At 49.8% G+C, this 18,954-nt stretch overlaps 1 long non-coding RNA gene across 1 annotated transcript; it reads left to right on the forward strand.

Annotated features, from left to right (window-relative positions):
* Positions 1 to 3,792: 3,792 nt before the first annotated feature.
* LOC129133631 (uncharacterized) lies at positions 3,793 to 18,730 on the forward strand. The gene is made up of 2 exons (XR_008536023.1): positions 3,793 to 3,992; positions 18,360 to 18,730. It is a non-coding gene; the product is annotated as an uncharacterized LOC129133631 (long non-coding RNA).
* The last annotated feature ends 224 nt before the right edge of the window (positions 18,731 to 18,954 follow it).

Here is an 18,954-nt window from a genome sequence, read left to right on the forward strand (position 1 = left end):
CTAATTGGTCCTCCAATCCAAACACCATCACCATTGGCTAATTAAGAAACCACCCTTTGGTAAACAAATCTCCATAACACATTCCACATGTTCACAACAACAGGTGCAGCAAGTGAAGATAAGAATTGTTCCTCATTCTTTTCTCTGATCTTCTCACAGCCTTCCTCAGAAAGGCCTGGGAAAGTTATGTGTTGCTCTCTGTGGCCAGAGAGCTGCTGCCACAGTGAGGGTGCGAGGAGGGAGAGGCAGAGACTAATCAGCAGCCCTGTGCGGGAGTGATGGACAGGGTCAATGAACAAAGGGCAGGGCAAGAGGTCCAGTCCCTGGAAGTCCCCCTTAGAACCCGAAGGCAGCGGTGGATGTCATAGCTGCAAGTGTGCCCAGCAGAAAGATCTCCTTGGACGAGTAAGTTTTAAAGGAGGAGATTGACAGGAAGCAGGGAATCCAGGTACACGGACAGGAGTTCAATGCCAGGTATTGTACGCTGTCCCAGGCTGAGCGACGGCCTGCCTTCAGAGTGCACAAAAGGAAGGTAAGCCAGAATGTAACCTCGGGGTGACTGACACAAGTGACTCCTGAGATGAAGGAGACCGGATGCATTTCTGTGCTCAGGGTAGAAGGAAGAACCCTCCCCCATCTCCTGAAGTGCCCCTACATAACAGACAGTATGCTCCTGGTTTGGAGACTGAAGAGCACATGAGTAATGGACAGGAGCCAGGACAAAGGCAACCATGCAAAGCTGACCTAACCACCTGCCCACGTTAGAACCAGTGCGACCAGAGAAGCACATAAAGGTATTAGTAACTGGAGATTTCCTCCCGAGAAACACCGAGACACCCATTTCCCACCCAGACGATTTCTCTAGAGAGCTCTGCTGCCTACCAGGAGCTCGCATTCATGGTGGCACTGAGAGGCTGCTGAGGCTGGTGAACCCTACAGATTATCACCTCTCCTACTCTTCTCTGTAGCGTCAGATAAGGCAACTTAGAACCCCCCCAGGAGTCTATTATGTCTGTAGGAGCGATGCTAAAAGGATGGGGAGCACAGGTGATGGTCGCCTCTATTGGTGTCCGGTCTGAGGAAGGGGTCCAGGAAGGAGGAGACAGACTGAACAGCTGAATGCCGGGCTGCGTAGCTGGTGCCATACTCAAGGTTTTGGCTTCTATGATCATGGATCTACCTTTAAGAAGCCAGGTCTGTTGGGAGCTGATGGGATTCACGCGACCAAGCGGGGCAAGATGGTCTTTGCCAGTAAGCCGGTTAGACTTACAAGGAGGGCTTTAAAGGTGACTCGGCGGGGAAAGACGATGGAGTTTTGAGCAACAGAGAAGAGCCAGGGGCTGGTGATGTGTTGGGAAACAAGAGGGGAATACTTGAGAAATGCTGCAAAGGAATTGGGGCTTGATCCTTGTCCAAAAAAGTGACGCAGTCAACAGCCCAGCGGAAGTGCCTCTGTACCAATGCACGCATTATGCATGAGAAAGAGGAGCTGGAAACCACTGTGCAGCCGGAAAGCTAACAATGTAATCACCATAGTAGAAATGTGCTGGGACAACTCAAATGACTGGAGCTCTGCAATCAATGGCTATAAACTGGTCAGAAGGAAGGAGGGGCGGAGGTGGCCCTCTATGTAAACCAAAAATGAGAGGGATTTCCTGTACAGAGCTGTCTTTGAAAGACAGTGATGAACAGGTTGAGAGCTTATGGGTGAAAATTAGAGGCCAAGCTGTTGCGTTAGGAGTAAGAAAGAGTGCAGAAAATAAAGCCCCTTGCGTTCCAGCTGGTCCTGAGAGATCAGAGGGACTGGGTGAGGTTAGGCTTAATTTCCGATTACAACCAATTCAGCACTGTAAGTCTGGTTGCGTTCTCTAAGAACCTTTGCGAGCACAGATTCAGGAACAGAGTGGTTTTCTGAAGTTACAGAAATGGAGATTTGGAACTGCCATTGAGAAATGCACTAGCTGTGATAGACCTCTAATAACATTGTGCTAACCCATGCAATACTAATAATAGCAATGGCATGCAGAAGCTTCCCAAGAGGGCGGCCCCACTTGGGAGGAGGAGAAGAGAAGAGAAGAGACTGGCAACTGTCCCCGACATCTTTTGGGAATTCCTGCTACCTAGCTGAAATTTCTAGCCTCCTTATATACAGCCCAATCTTCTCCTCCTTACATTACATATAGCGTGATCTAAGCGGAGAGCTGAGTGATAGATCATCTATGTGGTCACATGTACTTCAGTAAGCTTATTAGCATATGCACGAGTGTGCGTTTTAATACTTAAATGACCCTTAATCAGGCAAAGGTTACATTTTTGGCCTTGGTGTCCTTCAAAGTTCCGCTCTTAAGACTTCTTTCCATTTCATGCCGTTCATCAGAGCCAAAAGAGGGCTATCCTAGCTGCCCATGAACTCTTCCTTCGGCCATATTGTCCTTTTTTGACCTCAGCTATGTGGATGTCCATCAGTAAAGATAACGTGGAGGGTACACGGTTTAGGCTTTAACGCTTTCCTGGCTCCATGGTCATCATCCCACACAAGCTAACAAAGGAAACCTTGTGGTTGGTATCTACTATAGGCCACCTGATTAAGAGGATGAGGTCGACGTAAGAAATCAGGCAAGTTAGGCAGGAGATGAGCGTGGCTAACGGCCTTCTCTTCTGCTCGAGCTGAAGCACAAAGTGGAAATGCATAGGTAGTGGAAGCAGGGACACGTATTCTGGGAAGAATCTAAAGATGCCGCCCAGGTCTGTAGGGATGGCATCAGAAAAACTAAGGCAAAGCTGCAGCTGAATTTGGCAGGGGATGTAAAGAATCATACGATGGGCTTCCATGGGTGCGTTGGTCAGAAAATAAGACTAAAGAAAGCATATGCAACCCACGTGCCCGTCCCCCCGCTGATAAAAAAGCCAGGAGGTCTAGTGGCCAGCAACATGGAGAAGGCTGTGGTACTCGGCGATTCATTTTCCTCTGTTTTCACTGGCACGGTTACCAGACCTCTTGAGACCCTGAACCTCAAGGCAGGGACTTGGGGAACAAAGTCCCTTCCAACATAGGAAACAATGGTCTCTTTTGAGACCACCCGAGGAACCTGTGGATACACAAGTCCTGCACCTGGGGAGGCACAACCCCATGCACCAGTACATGCTGGAGGCCGATTGGCTGGAAAGCAGCTTTGCAAAATAGGACAATGTGCTCTTGCCTCAAAGGCGGCCAAGGATATCCTTAGCCTGTTATAGAGGAAAGCAGGGTTCATATATGTTACAAGACAGTTGTGTGGACCATTCAAGGTGCTCACTGTCCCCAGGGGTGCAGGGCACCACAGACCACCCTTGGGCAGCTTTGAGGGCACTGCCTACTTTTCTAAAAGCCTCCTATCCAGCTTAACGCAAATCCTACTCTCCTGAGCCCTCAAGCCAGCAGTGACGAACGCACGCTTTGCATTTTATTTGCTTCCAGGAGACGTGCAGCTTAGAAATGTCTGCAATGGAAGTGGGGCTTTCAGCAAACAATGTAGAGCAACTTCGGTTGTTTTTTCAAAATGTCCTGAGAAGTTAAAGGCAGGCCTGCCCTGGCCAAAGCAGTCGTTGGACTGGAGGGAGCAGCAGCAAAAAGGCACGGGCACCTTTGGGGTGGACTCGATGCGGTAACAAAAAACAAGAAACAGTACTTGTAGCTACTACAGCCTCTTCTGCGACCTCGTAGCCCGCCCTCGGGGTCGCAGCACTACACGGGGCAGATCCCTCCGCGCCCCGCGGGCACCAGGTCGACGAGGGCGGACCCGCCAAGGGGGCGGGGAAAAGCGAAAACGACAGGCGAGACAGCAAATCGAGACGCGGGCCACGATCCGTCGGCCCAATGGGCGCCGCGGAGGGCCCGGCTTAGTGGAGGAAGTGGTCGGGGCGGACACGGGCGTTGTCCTTGGCTGGCGAGAGTGTGGGGGCGCTGGTCTCTGGCCCTGGTGGCGCCACTACTGTCTTCGGAAAGATTATCGGTAAGGCGTTTCTCTGGTGCCGTCAGCGCCGAGGACGAGGAGGTAGCCGCACCCTTGCTCTGTGCGCGGTTCCTCTTCCCTTTCCCCCCTCTCCCCCTCCTCCCGCGCTTGCGGGCATCTGAGCCGAGGACCCGGCGCGTGGTGCCCGGGCGCGCGGCAGGGTGCTGCTGCGGCTGGGTGCAGGGACGGGGGACGGACGGGGCCTCTCTGGGTTGTGGCGCTCTCTACTGCACCATCCCCTAAGCTTGTTCTGAGCCGCACCCCCACCCTTCCGGCTGCCGCGGGCGTACTGGGTTGCTGGTGTTGTCCGGTCTCGCCTCGCATATTCCACCCCCACCGTGTCGTGTGCGCGCGTAGAGAGGGACCTCTGACGGTAACTTGGCCTCAATGTGTCTCCTAACAGCATCGAAGAGGTTTCGCAGCTTCGCTGTGCTAGGCTTTGGTTCTGAACCCGCAAACTGGATTATTAGGGCAAGGAATTACGGCTTTCTCTAGTTAAAAACAAAACCAAACCAAACCAAACTACAGAGTGGTCATCCTGCAGGCTGCAACGGCTTTCCAGAACTTGTTTCTGTGGGGAAGTAAGACCGTGATAACAGCATGCTTGCAAGGGTCACGCGTGTTGGTGCTGGAAACTAGAGTGAGCTGCTTAGCCCGGGGGGAAACCAATAACAGCCGTTGCCTATGCGATGTTAACTTTAAGGTAATATCCCCTATGACTTAGTTATTAAGATGCTGAAAGTTAACAGTTAGGGATGCCTTCTGCTTTTAAAGGCAGAGCTTGCATGCAGTAATAGAAGACAGACTCGTCCTATGCACTTGCAGGCTTCCTGTCATTATGCGTGTGTTCCATACTTGAGCTCCCTGTCCTGTGGGAAACGAATGGCCGCTGCTCTTCCACTTCACTAAACTCTTTGATGATTCAGTTAAGCCATTTGTCTCCAGTCTCTGCATGGACCACATCCAATAGAAAAACTGCTTAGGAAACAATCAGCCCGAACTAAAACATGCCGGAGGTTGTTCATTGCAAGTAGTGGCCTGTCTCCTTCCCCCATTGTCTTGCATGACAAATCCCACTTCTGGAGGGGGCTCTGTAAAGATGTCGTGTTTTGGGTATAGAAAGCATTATAATCATGCAAGAAAAATCAATGTTCTGGCTTGTGTTTGGGGTAATCTGGTAATCTGCTTCTGTAGGAGTTCAGCGGGGCAGATGGGTTTGCATAAGCTCTTACCTTTCTCTAAAGCTGGTTATGTTTTAACTGTTTAATCTTCCTCCAGTGCCGTACGTTCCATGATCTTTTGCCCCTAGACAGGACATTTTTCCTAAGTCATGCCTAAGGAGCCAATTATCGAGTTGTCTGAAGCAGGAGGTTCTGGTGAATCTGTAAGTACGGTGGGAGCTTTCTGTATGCTAAACTGTACCTGTAGATAGTTCCTCGTTTACTAGACTCTTTCCCATTGCCCCCTTTCCCCCTTGATAGGGCACAGTAGGCTACTTTGGGTTTTCTGGCGCTATCATGTTTTTGCCTCTAGCTTGTAATGGAGTTGAGCTTTTTGACTAAAAGCAGTGCTATCAAGCAGTGCTGGTCCCTGGGTATGTAGTTCTGGTGCAAAATGCAGTGTTGTTTTGGAGCGCAGTGTGGTGCCTATTGTCGTGGTTTAGAGTAAGAGTAGTAGAACTTCTAACATGCAGAAGAGCACTTGGGGTTTTTGGCAGGCCAGGGGCAAGGAAGGGCAAAGCTGGTGGAGCGGTGCTGGGCGTTTTGCTTTTAGCTATGAAAGCCACGTTCAAAGACTTTGTAAACCCACGCAAAAGGCAGCCTAAAGTTTATTTTCCACCAGGATTGGTTATGTTTCCTGAAGAGACAACGGGGGCTTTAACCCGGAGACAAAGTCAGCTCGTGTGGCTGTTTTGTAGTCCTTTGCTGTTTAGCTTGGGAAAAATTGCCTAGCTCTCTTTTGCCCCTATGGCGTGCATAATTGGTCTTGGTAACTTTGCTTGGAACGCTTCAGTTGCCGGCGGTCGGAGTGCCGTTAATTTGGCATGCAATGGTTGAATTGCTAGGAATTGGCTAGCTGCTTTCTCTGGGTGGTTCTCTGCTCTCGTTCCTTCCCTTCCTGCCCTCTGCCCTCTTTATGTGTTCCTTTTTCTGTTTATTTTACTTATTTATGGGTTTGTACTTCCTTCTCCAGCTTCTTGGGCATGTAATGGTTGTTGGCGAGATGTGTGTTGCTCACCTGGGCCTGACCAATGGATTCCGGATGGTTGTGGATGAAGGGCCCGAGGGTGGGCAGTCTGTCTGTCGCATACATCTACCCGTTCTGGGTGGCCATCAGGTGGGCTGGCCACCTGGCTAAGATTTTGGCACCGCAGGAGTTGCTGCACGCGTACAAATCACCACTGAATGGATTTCGTCTGTTGCCCATCAATCTAGCGGCTTTTGATGTGTAATGTTTTTTTGTTTTTTTTTTGCCTTGTGTCTGTGGAAGGTAATAAAAGCTTTGAGCAGCAGTTGCACAATAAAGATTTGTCATGGGGATATCACCTCCGTCTTGCGCATCTTACTGAGGGGAAGTAGTTCTGCAAGTTCAGAAGGTGTCTCCCTGGAATTGCAAGTATGTGGAATGTTTCAGCCAGATAACAGCATTTCAGAGATAGATAGATAGATAGTGATTGGCCTGTTTGTGTGAAGCTGGAAGCGCTTAGCAGTCTCTCTGGGTCTTGTAGGAAGCAAAGTCTTAGCTCTTTGGCAGTGGTACGCCAACGTACAGAAAGGCCGTGTAGGCTTCTGCTAAAACTGTAGAAGATGCTGCGTGTGAGGCTACACGCATGCTTTCCAAGGGTGGTTTCACCATGGTGCACTGTGTTGGAAGCATCCACCACCTGTTGGACCTGGGTGTCCTGGTAACAGGAGTAGGGTGCCAGTTTAGCACTATGTGCATGTAAGCAAACTGTATTGTACCAGCCTCTGTGTCATTCCTGATGAACTGCTGATGATGGATCACTTGCCGTAGCTGCCTCCTGTACGCCCAACACCTCAGGCTACAAGATGGGTGTTAAATGAGATAAGGGAGAAGAGGCAAACCTTCAGAGGCAAGGTAGTGTTTTTTTTCTTCACGCAAATGACTCAGTCCTGATAACTCTCCTCTGGGGAAGCACCAGCACATTCCCACCCACCCCGTGGTGGGGGAGGGGTGGTGTCATCTTTGCTAACGGGCCATAATGGACTCCATGGCACTAGGATAATAGGCAGCTGCAAGGACTTAGACCATCAAAGACTCTCAGAATATCCCATGACTCACAGTATTACATTCCTCCACTGTGAAACTCCCTGTCCTGGTGGAGGTACTGAGCATTCTCACCTGAACCGGAGCATATATATATATAATCTTTGGGTTTGGGGACTTGGTGCACCACCATTTGATGGATCCGGAGGAAGACCAGAATTTCGACAGTACTGTGCCCCTCACCTTACAAAGAGTGTGCCAATTTATACTCCGACTTTGTGGGTTAAAACCAGTTTTCTCTGTATCATTGTATTTTTTGTAATCTCTAGTAAATTGTAACTCCGACCTGTAATCTCTCTGGAGGTAGTTGAATGGGATTCATTTCTCCTGCCGGTTTACTTTTAAACCGGCACATCTTTTGGCGCCCAACGTGCGGCTCGAGAGAGGTCGGAATTGCAGTTTTGTTCTAAAGCATTTGTGTATTGGGGTATAGCAATTTTCCTGATCGTCGTGTTTCTCGGTGTATTCACGTGCATGTTGTGCCCTGTACATATTTCTGCATAGGGGGAGGTATTTGCCCATCATGATGCTCTCTTTACGATCAGGAGAGGAATCAAAACAGCTTTGCTGATTTACTGCGTTTATGGCATGATAACAGCAGAGGCAACGAGTTTCATTTGGAATGTGTATTCAGTCTTGTTTGCCTGTCCTAGTCTGGGCTGCTACCTCTGGGGCCTCATTAATAATGGCACCCAGCCTGATGCCTTAGAGTGGCTACCTGGAACAGAGGCTAGACAAGGTTAAGAGAATAAAAGTAGCTATTTATTAAAGGCCTTCAAAAGGTACACCTTGGGCAGTCAGAAGCCTCAGAGGCTACACCCAAGATGGACGATGGTCACGCGTTTTTCAGACAGATATAAGTTTGGTCCATTTACATGTCAGGGGTTATTCCTCCAATTACAGCCTCAGGCAGTGAAGTCATATGCCCCCAGTTTGCTCCCCTCCCCCAATTCACTTTTGTTTATACTTTCCGGGGCCTGAGGCAGTAGGGTGTCCTTGGATCTCAGGCCTAGAGGGATTGTTTTGTCTGACTAAAATGTGGAGACAGTTAGCTAACACTTTATATGGAGTTCAGAGTTATGCACTAATGCAGTACAGGATTTGAAAACTATAAGGCATCAAGCCTGTGGGGTGAGGAGGGGAGAATGTTTTTTTCCAGCCCTTCAGGCCTGCTGCAACAGTTTTTGAGAATGTTGAGTTCCCTCTAGATGTTAAGGACAGCATGATCTTCTTGTTAGTTCTGCTAAGTTTTCTCTATTCGGCTTGCACTGTCTACACCATGCTTACAGAATCACAGAATCACTAGGTTGGAAGAGACCTTCAAGATCATCAAGTCCAACCCATGCCCCAAACGCCTTAACTAAACCACGGCACCAAGTGCCATATCCAGTCTTTTATTGAACACATCCGGGGATGGTGACTCCACCACCTCCCCAGGCAGGCCATTCCAATATTGTATCACTCTTTCTGTGAAAAACTTCTTCCAAATATCCAACCGATATTTCCCCTGTCGCAGCTTGAGACTGTGTCCTCTCGTTCATGACATTTGTTGCCTGGAGAAAGAGACCGACCCCCACCTGACTACAACCACCTTTCAGGAAGTTGTAGAGAGCCATAAGGTCACCTCTGAGTCTTCTTTTCTCCCGGCTAAACAACCCCAGGTCCCTCAGTCGTTCCTCATAGGGCTTGTGTTCCAAGCCCCTCACCAGCCTTGTCGCTCTTCTCTGGACGCGCTCAAGCGTCTCAACGTCCTTCCTAAACCGAGGGGCCCAGAACTGGACACAGTATTCAAGGTGCAGCCTCACCAGTGCCGAGTACAGGGGAAGAATGACCTCCCTGCTCCTGCTGGCCACACTGTTCCTGATACAGGCCAGGATGCCGTTGGCCTTCCTGGCCACCAGGGCACACTGCTGACTCATGTTCAGTCTGTTGTCGACCAGTACCCCCAGGTCCTTTTCCGCTTGGGCACTGTCCAGCCACACCGTCCCCAGCCTGTAACGTTGCAGGGGGTTATTGCGGCCAAAATGCCGGACTCGGCGCTTGGACTTATTAAACTGCATCCCATTGGACTCTGCCCATCCATCCAACCGTTCTAGGTCTCTCTGCAGAGCCCTTCTCCCTTCCAACAGATCAACACATGCCCCCAACTTGGTGCCATCTGCAAACTTACTAATGAAGGTTTCAATACTCTCATCCATGTAATCAGTGAAGATATTGAACAAAACAGGTCCCAGCACAGACCCCTGAGGGACACCACTGGTGACCGGTCGCCAGCTGGATGCAGCACGGTTCACCACCACTCTCTGGGCCCGGCCATCCAGCCAGTTCCTAACCCAGCAAAGAGTGCTCCTGTCCAAGCCGTGGGCTGTTGGCTTTTCCCGGAGTATGCTGTGGGAGACAGTGTCAAAGGCCTTGCTGAAGTCCAAATAGACAACATCCACAGCCTTTCCTGCATCCACCAGGCGGGTCACTTGGTCCTAAAAGGAGACCAGGTTGGTCAAACACGACCTACCCCTCCTAAACCCTTGCTGGCTGGGTCTGATACCCCGGCCATCCTGTAAGTGCTGCGTGATGGCACTTAATATAAACTGCTCCATTATCTTACCTGGTACTGAGGTCAGGCTGGCTGGTCTATAATTACTAGGATCCTCCTTTCTACCCTTTTTGTGAATGGGTGTCACATTGGCCAGCTTCCAGTCATCTGGAACCTCACCAGTGAGCCAGGACTGTTGGTAAAAGATGGGGAGCGGCTTGGCAAGCTCATCTTAGAGTCAGGACAGAGGCTTCTGGGGAATTTGTCTGGAGAACTTCCCTGGGAGCAGATCATCCTGAGTGGCACGGGATGTTGAAGGAGATGGCCCAGTGTTTGGAAGACTTCTCTCTTCCAATGATCTGGAAGTTCACCTCTGAACAACTGCAAGGGCCCTGTTAAAAGAATAAGTTATGTGAAGGGAAAAGGCTCTGACAGCTCCAGAGATGGACAACTCACAGCAACATGCTGGGCCCTGGCCATTGCTTACCAGACACTGCTTGGTATGGTACAACACTTTCAGGAGGAGGAGAAAAGAAACAAATCAACAGGAGCCATGTCCACGCAAACCACGTCTGAGCCAGAGGGAAAAGGAAACAAATCAACAGGCACCGTATGCATGCAAGCCATCGCTGGACCAGAAGGACAGCCTAAGCTGGTAGCAGTCGCCCTTGTTCAGAAAAGAAAATCCCCATAGTGAATGACGAGGAAGAGGCAGGACCTTCACATCCAGCAGAAGAGACAGAGCCAGAAAAGGTCACTCGATCCCTATCCCCGGGCAAGGTGCGTGAGCTGCGTAGAGAGTTCACACGCGAGGCAAATGGGTCCATATTGACCTTGCTGCTCTGAATCGGGGATGCCATGGCTAATGATACAATTCCAGATGGTAGCGAAGCCAGGCAACTGGGATCCCTGTCCCGGGGTGTGGCTATTGACCAGGGGATCGGGAAAAGACAGGAAACTCTGAGCCTCTGGCGACGACTGCTTTCAAGTGTGAGGGAAAGACAGCTTTGTAAGGAGGACCTCCACGTGTCACGCGGACAGTGGAACATGATGGAGCACGGTGTCCGATGCCTGAGGGAATTAGCTGTGCTGGAGATCGTTTTTTCAGAGGACAAGGGATTCCCGAAAAGTCCAGACGGTGTCCAATACGCATTGCAAATGTGGCTGAAATTTGCTCAGCTCGGGTCAGAAGTATATTCCTGTTACTTAGCGATGCTTCAATGGAGGGAGGGAGAAGATTAGGTGGGTGCATTGGTTAGTAAACTCAGCATTTATGACGACCCTGTCGCCGCCCCGTTACGGGCCCATGTCTCGCCTGTGGAAACGAAACTGGCTGGGCATGTCTGGAGCCTGGAAGAGAAAATTGAAGAGGGCTACCAGAAACCAAGAGAGGAGCTTAAGGAGGGAATCTTCCGCATCTCGCCAGGACAGACGAGAGTCTCTGCTATTAGGAGCAGGCGTCCCCCAGCTAAGGAGAGGGTGTACACTCCACGAGGGTATACTCCCGGCAGCATAGGAGTGATGATGTCGTGTCCAGCCCTCTTGAAGGGACCTCCAGGTCGTATTTACAGGAAGGGAACAATGAGTACCATGACCAGAACTAGAGGGGCCCTGCCTCTAGCCAGGTAGAGGAGAGGGTCTATTGGACTGTGTTGATCCGATGGCCTGGCACATCAGACCCAGAAAAGTGTAAGGCTTTAGTTGACACTGGCACGCAATGTACTTTGATGCCATTGAGAAATGTGGGGGCAGAATCCATCTCTATTTCTGGGGTGACAGGGGGATCCCAACAGCTGACTGGACTGGAAGCTGAAGTGAGCTTGACCAGGAAGGAATGGCACAAACACCCCATCGTGACTGGTCCAGAGGCCCTGTGTATCCTCGGCATAGATTACCTCAGGAGTGGGTATTTCAAAGACCCAAAAGGACATCGCAAGGAGAGGCAAGGCAAAAGCTGCAGTAGCTGATTCGCAGCTGGCAGATGCCGCTCCGATGCGAGCTTGGAACCTCCCCAGGTGGCCTGGGCTGGCACCGAGATGAGAGAGGGAAAGGGGGTGCTTCCGCTTTCAAAAAGGTTCCTGCAAACTCACGGGGGTGGCAGCTGGTCTCAGTGCTAGTAGTGGTCGAGGTGCGGGCGGCGGACGGCTGGAATCTTCTGATCAGCAGCGGGCACAGGTGGGGAAGGTAGCCAGAACTCAGTCGTAGTGCTGAGTTGCAGCGAAGCAAAGTCCCGGGTCAGAGCACACAACCTCCCACGGCACCGTGCCACAGACGGTTCTCAGATCCCCTGAGTGGAAGGGCCCACCCCGCCCAGCTAAAACTCCCCAACCCCCACTGGAGAATTGTAGTATCCTAGACCAGCCCAGGTGTGAAGGGACCTTGAAAGATCATCTGGTGCAGCCTCTTGTGGGAAAGGGAGCCTAGATGAGATTATTTAGCACCCTGTCCAATCGCATCTGGAAAACCTCCAGCAATGGGGACTGATGCAACTTGTGCCCCTTGTCTTCTCCATGTGGCTCCCTGGAAGTACTGGAATACTGTGTGGAGGTTCCCCCTGAGCCTAGGCAGGTGCCTAACATTTTGCAACTAATTCCTTTGTCGTTGCTAGCCTTCATGCAGCCGCTAGCTGCTTTTAGATGTTCCTCCACAGCTTTTGGATCATGCTGCGCCCATGTGTCCGAGTATTTAGGACTTAGGCTTATTCCCTGCTTCTGAAAGTATTCAGTGATATCTCTTGCCATCCCTCCGACTATGCCAATTGGTGCAAATGGGAGTTTTAGGTCGCCTTAAGAATCGCCAGAAAAGGTATCAGCAAAAGCAGGTTCTCCAGCCCTTTGAGCATCTTCATGGCCCTCCTTGGGACGCTCTCCAGTCTGTCCGCCTCTTTTAATTGAATTCTGGGGACCAGAACTGCACACAGAGTGTGGCCTGCAGGCATGGCCTCTGTGAGAAGAGGCCAAGGTCTGCTCTGCGCTAGACACAGTTAGTTTTCACCAGCCAGGCACCAGACTTCCCTGAGAGCCAAAGCTGAGCAACTCAGCAAAGCTGGTGGCACCCTTGTGTAAGCATATTTAAGAAAGGGTAAAGCGCTGTCTGGGGCAGGTATTTCCCTGCTGCCCTTAGATCTGGCAGGTGGCTATGTCCTGAAGGAACTTTTTCGTCTTATTTTCTCCTCCTGTCCTATTGAGGAGGGGTGGTGAGAGAACAGCTGGTTGAGCCCCTGGCAGCCAGCCAAGGTCTGACCTCATAAAGCCTAAAAGGCATATTCTTCCTTGTAGAAGGGGGTTGGTGGCTTAGAGATTTTAGGAACAGGAAAATTAATTAGGGGCTGAATGTTGGTTTGAGTGAAGGGCAGGTACCAATCCGTCTTCTATAACTGCAATTTCAGCAGCAAAGGACAGCTGAGAATCAGGCCCCAAAGATGCTGGTTTGGGTGTTGCTAAGATGGAGTTCATTTCCCCATAGCAGCTCTCACAGTGCCGTGTGTCACGTGAAAAAGGGAGGAGGCTTCCTTGACCCTTGGTGTGGGGAGATTTTCTCAGTCTTTAGTGGTTAATTTGTCTGTGTTTCAGGAAAGTTGAGACCGTTGTGCCCGACCAGTCTGTCAGCATCCCATTGGGGGGCTCCTTCACTGAGCAGTCCTACTGGATCAGAGGGGGGTTTGAGTGACTTAGGGAAACACACCAACAGCGTAAGGGAGACCCCTCAGCAGGTCTTCCCCTTTACCCATTGTGTTACCTGCTGCTGCCGACTGGTAGCGTCCGCCAAGGATTCACGCTAACAGTTTATGGAATAACGCTCTTTATTAATATAAATTGTGACAGGTTAAGGTTCGAAGATTGTTGGTGATAGTGTCTGACTGCAAAAATATATTTGAAGGAATATACAGACAAGCTCTAATCCCCAATAAAATGTTCAGCATGCATAGAGTATGATTCTTATCCAATAGGCATCTCTATGGGGGAGAAGACAGGTTCAGCTTATCAACTGATCCCAGCAGCTACGATGGAGCCTTCCCTAACTTTTCCCCATTCTCGACTTATTTTTATACTATTTCTGTGTGTTTAGGTGGAGCTTGAGTGACTCTAGTCATGCATACCTTTGTTACTGACTGGTGTAAAATTCTCTTGCTTTGCTTTTAAAGATACAGTCAAGAAGAATATAGAGCACATGCCCAGTGAGGGATGGTTGCACTTTGGAGGTGGGTAACTTTGGGATGGAGGTGTGCGTTAATATTATTATTAGGCTTTAATGAAGCAAGTTCATCTAAGGAGAGTGATTTCGCCACAGTTGCTGGCTCAGCAGTAAGACATCTTCCCCTATCTCCCTTGGTTGACAGGTGGTATGCTGTTTATCAGCTGCAAAGTACCATCGAGTTCCCTTCCCTGCAAGGATTTCTGCAGAGTCTGGCCTTCGCTCCGCTCCACCCTCCATTCCATCCCTCTTAGCGGGTGTGTTGTGTGCGTGTGTGTGGGGAATCATCACGGAATAGGTTCCAAGTCATGCCAACCGCATTCCACCCAGGGAGCAGCAACTGTGATTTACCCTATAATTCCCGTACTGTTATAACTCCTGTGAGGATGCTAATATAACTCCTAAGTTTCCTCTAATTGTATCCCCAGTTACCGGTCCACAGGGTAACCGGTCATTTTCCCACACCGTGCTTTGCACTGGTAGCTCGAAAGGTGTTGGTAAAACGCCAGTGTTTTGGCTACTGCTGAGCAATGTTGGCACAGCATCAGTGCTGTCTCTCCAACATTCTGCCCCAGCATCAGTAGGCTGGGGGTGGGCAAGATCCTGGGAGGAGACACAACCAGGTCAGCTGACCCAAACTGGCCAGAGGGATATTCCATACCATATGACATCAGCCCAGAAATAAAAGCTAGGCAAAGGAGGAGGAAAGGGGGGCATTTCTTATTTACAGTGTTTACCTTCCAGAGAAACTGCTACGTGTGCGGAAGCCCTGCTTCCCGGGAAGTGGCTAGGCGGTGCTTGCTGATCAAAACTAGGCAATAAGGTGCTTTTTTTTCCCCTCTCCTTGTTCATGCACAAACTTTCACTTTTGCTTTCGTAAACTGCCTTATCTCAATCTGCAAGTTGTTTTTCATCTCTCCCGTCCAGCTGGGAAGGGGAAGCGACAGAGTTGTTTGCTGAACACCTGGCGTCTAGCCAAGATAAACCCACACCAGTCCTTTTTGGTTCCTAACGTGAGCTGAGACAATGGCAGTTATATATCTTGCATGGTATAGTAATAGCAGTTACTGAGTAGCAAGTTCCTGTGCGGGACATGGAGTTTGTCAGGTACGCTGCTTATCTCTTTGTTTTGTTCAGTTTGGGAACACGTTAATACAAACAGTGGCTCTGTGCTTTGCTGTGACACTGATGGCTTTGTTGTGCTGGAGGAGCTATTTTCTGGGGACAATGCGGGAATCCCTCTCCCTATCTGGGATTGATGTGTATCGTTTTAGAATGCAGGCTCCCGTGTTCCTTGTTCCCCCTCATGTAAGCTGTTGAATACTATTTAATACTATTAACTAATACTGTTGGCGTACTATGGGGTTTGTGGAATCTGGTGTCATTCTGCTGTAAGACAAAACAAACTGTAGGTGAGGAGATATTGAAATGTGCCCTGAAGCGGCTGGTCCCTGGATGTCAGTGTGTGTGGTAGGATTTGGGCAGGCTCCTAGAGTGGTTATCACCTCCCCTTGCCTGGGACTTTACACCTAAACAGGCAATGAGCCCTGGCAAACTGACGCGTCACCTGATAGAAGGGTGCCTTACCTACCCCGATGAAACCCAGCAGCTTCTCGCCCTGTACAGGGGCCTGGCCTATGCCTGTTGAGCCACAGTTCAGTACTGTCAGAGGAGTGTGGCTGAGGCAGGGACCCGAAGTGCATTGGAGGACACTATGGCTGAGATAGGGACCCAAACAACAACGACTACAGTAATTGCCCCCCAGAAGTGTCAAAGAAAAGGGGAATAAGGAGAGCCAAGGAGCGATCAGCAAGACTCACTCACCTTTTTAGTAGTCCCACGTGGCCAGTGCAAAAGTCTGATGGAGGGTGGAGGTTAACAGTAGACCATCGTGGCCTGAATGAAGTAACGCCCCCACTGAGTGCTCCTGTACCGCACATGTTAGAGCTCCAATGTGAACTGGAGTCAAAAGCAGCCAGGTGTTGTGCTGCACTTGGCATTGTCAATGCATTTTTCTCAATTCCTTTGGCAGCAGAGTGCAGACCACAGTTTGCTTTCATGTGGTGAGGTGTTCAATACACCAGGAATCGACTGGACTGCCCCGGGGGTGGAAACACAGCCCTACCATCTCTCATGGACTGATCCAAAGCGTACTGGAAATGGGTGATGCCCCCGAACGCCTGCAATGCGTTCACGACATCATTGTGTGGGGGCAGTGAGGCAGAAGAAGTGTTTGAGAAGGGAAAAAGAATAGTTCAGAAAGTTCTGGAAGCTGGGTTTGCCATAAAGAAAAGCAAGGTCAAGGGACCTGTACGGGACATCCAGTTCTTGGGCGTCAAACGGCAGGATGGCCGCCGTCATGTGCCTATGGATGTGGTTAAGAAGATAGCAACTATGTCTTCACCAGCTAAGAAGATGGAAACACCGGCTTTCGTAGGCCGCCCGGGGTTTTGGAGAATGCCTATTCCAGGTTATACTCAGCTTGTGAGGCCCCTGTATCGAGTGACCCGGAAGAAGAACCATTCTGAATGGGGCCTTGAGCAACAACAGGCCTTTGAGCAGATCAAAGAGGAAATAGCTTGGGCGGTAGCTCTTGAGCCCGTTCAGACTGGACCAACCCTGCAAAATATACTCTACACCGCAGCTGGGTAGCATGGTCTCACTTGGAGCCTGTGGCAAAGAACATCAAGAGAAACCCGAGGTCGACCATTAGGGTTTTGGAGCTGGGGTTACTGAGGATCAGAAGGCCCACTACACTCCAGCTGAAAAAGAAATATTAGCAGTGTATGAGAGGGTTTGAGCATCCTCAAATGTTTTTGGGAAGGACGCCCATCTCTTCTTGGCACTGCAATTTCCTGTGCTACACTAGATGTTGAAAGGAAGCATCCCTTTGACACATTGTGCAAACAGTGCTACTTGGAGTAAGTGGGTGGGTAGCACTGATCACACAACGAGTTTGACTGGGGAAACCCAATTGCCCGGGAATCCATGGAGAAAGGCAGAGGTTTTGGAGAATTTCTTTGAAAAGTCACTTGTGCTCAAGAAGCAGCACCATATAATGAGTTATCAGAAGATGAAAGAGGCCATGCTGTCTTTACTGATGGATCCTGCCTCGTGGTAGAAACCATCAGAGGTGGAAAGCTGCTGTGTGGAGTCCCACATAACGAGTCGTTGAGGTTGCTGAAGGAGAAGTGGCCTGTACTGTGTCTCTATAGTGACTCCTGGATGGTGGCTAATGCCCTATGAGGGTGGCTACAGCAATGGAAGAAGACCAATTGGCAATGCAAGGGTAAACCCATTTGGGCTGCTGCGTTGTGGCAGGACATGACTGCACGGATAGAAAACATGTCTCTGAAGGAATGTCACGTAGATGTTTACGCGCCCAAATGCCATGCCACTGAGGAACGTCACAAGGATGAACAGCTAGATAAGGCTGCCAAAATGGAAATAGCTCAGGTAGACTTAGACTGGGAGCAGAAGTGTGAACTATTTACAGCCCGATGGGCCCATGAAACATCAGGACATCTAGGAAAAGATGCAACCTACAGATGAGCTTGTGATCGAGGGGTGGATCTGATCACAGAGGCTATCACACAGGTCACCCATGAATGTGAAACGTGTGCTGCAATCAAGTGAGCCACACGAGTACAATCTCCTTGGAATAGATGGCCAAGCTGGATTTTAAAGATGGTGAGGCCTGGCAAATTGACTATATTGGACCACTGCCATGGACACACCAAGGCAAGAGCTTACATACTCATCATGGTAGAGGCAACTACTGGTTGGCTGGAAAAATACCCTCTAAGCCATGCTATTGCTTGAAACACCATCTTAGGCCTTGAGGGACACATTTTGTGGTGTCATGGTACCCCAGAAAGAATGGAATCAATGAGGCTTGTTTTTGAAATAACCTCCTAAACTCTTGGGCAAAGAAACATGTGGATATATCACATCCCTTATCACCCACAAGCCTCTGGAAAGATTGAGAGGTATGATGGACTGTCAAGAGGGTTGGGCAATCGGGCATGGAAGCATTGGGAGGCAAATGTAGCAGAAGCCACTTGGCTGGTTAACACCAGAAGATCTGCTAACCGCGCTGGTCCTGCCCAAACAAAACCACTACATACTGTGGGAGGAGATAAGGTCCCCGTACTACACACAGGGAAGTGGCTAAGGAGGTCGGTGTGGAATTCTCCTCCCATGGGAAAAGGCAAACCTATTAATGGGATTGTCTTTGCTCAGGGACCTGGGTGTACTTGGTGGGCAATGCAGAAGGACGGGGAGACCTGGTGTGTGCCTCAAGGAGATTTAACCTTGGGGGGAAAATAATGAGTGTAAATTGTATGTTGCAGGGAGTAAAGTAGCAGGAGTGACGTGAACCGACGATGAGTGAATTTTACGAGCGGCGAGGAGAGTGCGACGATAGCCCAGGCAGGGCCGGTGTCGGTGCCGAACGATCGTGTGTGTCGCTTCTGTCCCGAGCACCCATCTTGATGGAATGGAGCCCAAGTCACGGCCTGTTTTTAAACATCCGGAAGGGTGGAAGAAACCCATGGAATGGGAAACTAATGTCTATCTTTGAAAGGAAGTGGGACGGTAGTTAATGAAAATGTATACGTGTGTTGGGCATAAAGATGGTTTAAGCATGGAGTTTAAGTTGTAAGCGTTGGTAAGAAGGGATTTCAGTCATGACAAATAAATACAACGGAATAATTAGAAGACAGATATATATATATATATATATCTATAATTCTGTGGCATCTGAGTACGATGATGCAAATGGTGTGAAGTAAGGGGTGGAGATTGTATTGGGTGTGGCTGAGATGGAGTTAGTTTTCCGCATAGCGGCCATCAGTGCCATGCTTTGCATTGGTCACTAGAAAGGTGTTGATAACACGCCAGTGTTTTGGGTACTGCTGGGCAGTGTTGGCACAGCATCAGCGCTGT

This window comes from Agelaius phoeniceus, chromosome W, assembly GCF_051311805.1.
Source record: "Agelaius phoeniceus isolate bAgePho1 chromosome W, bAgePho1.hap1, whole genome shotgun sequence".
Classification (NCBI taxonomy): domain Eukaryota; kingdom Metazoa; phylum Chordata; class Aves; order Passeriformes; family Icteridae; genus Agelaius; species Agelaius phoeniceus.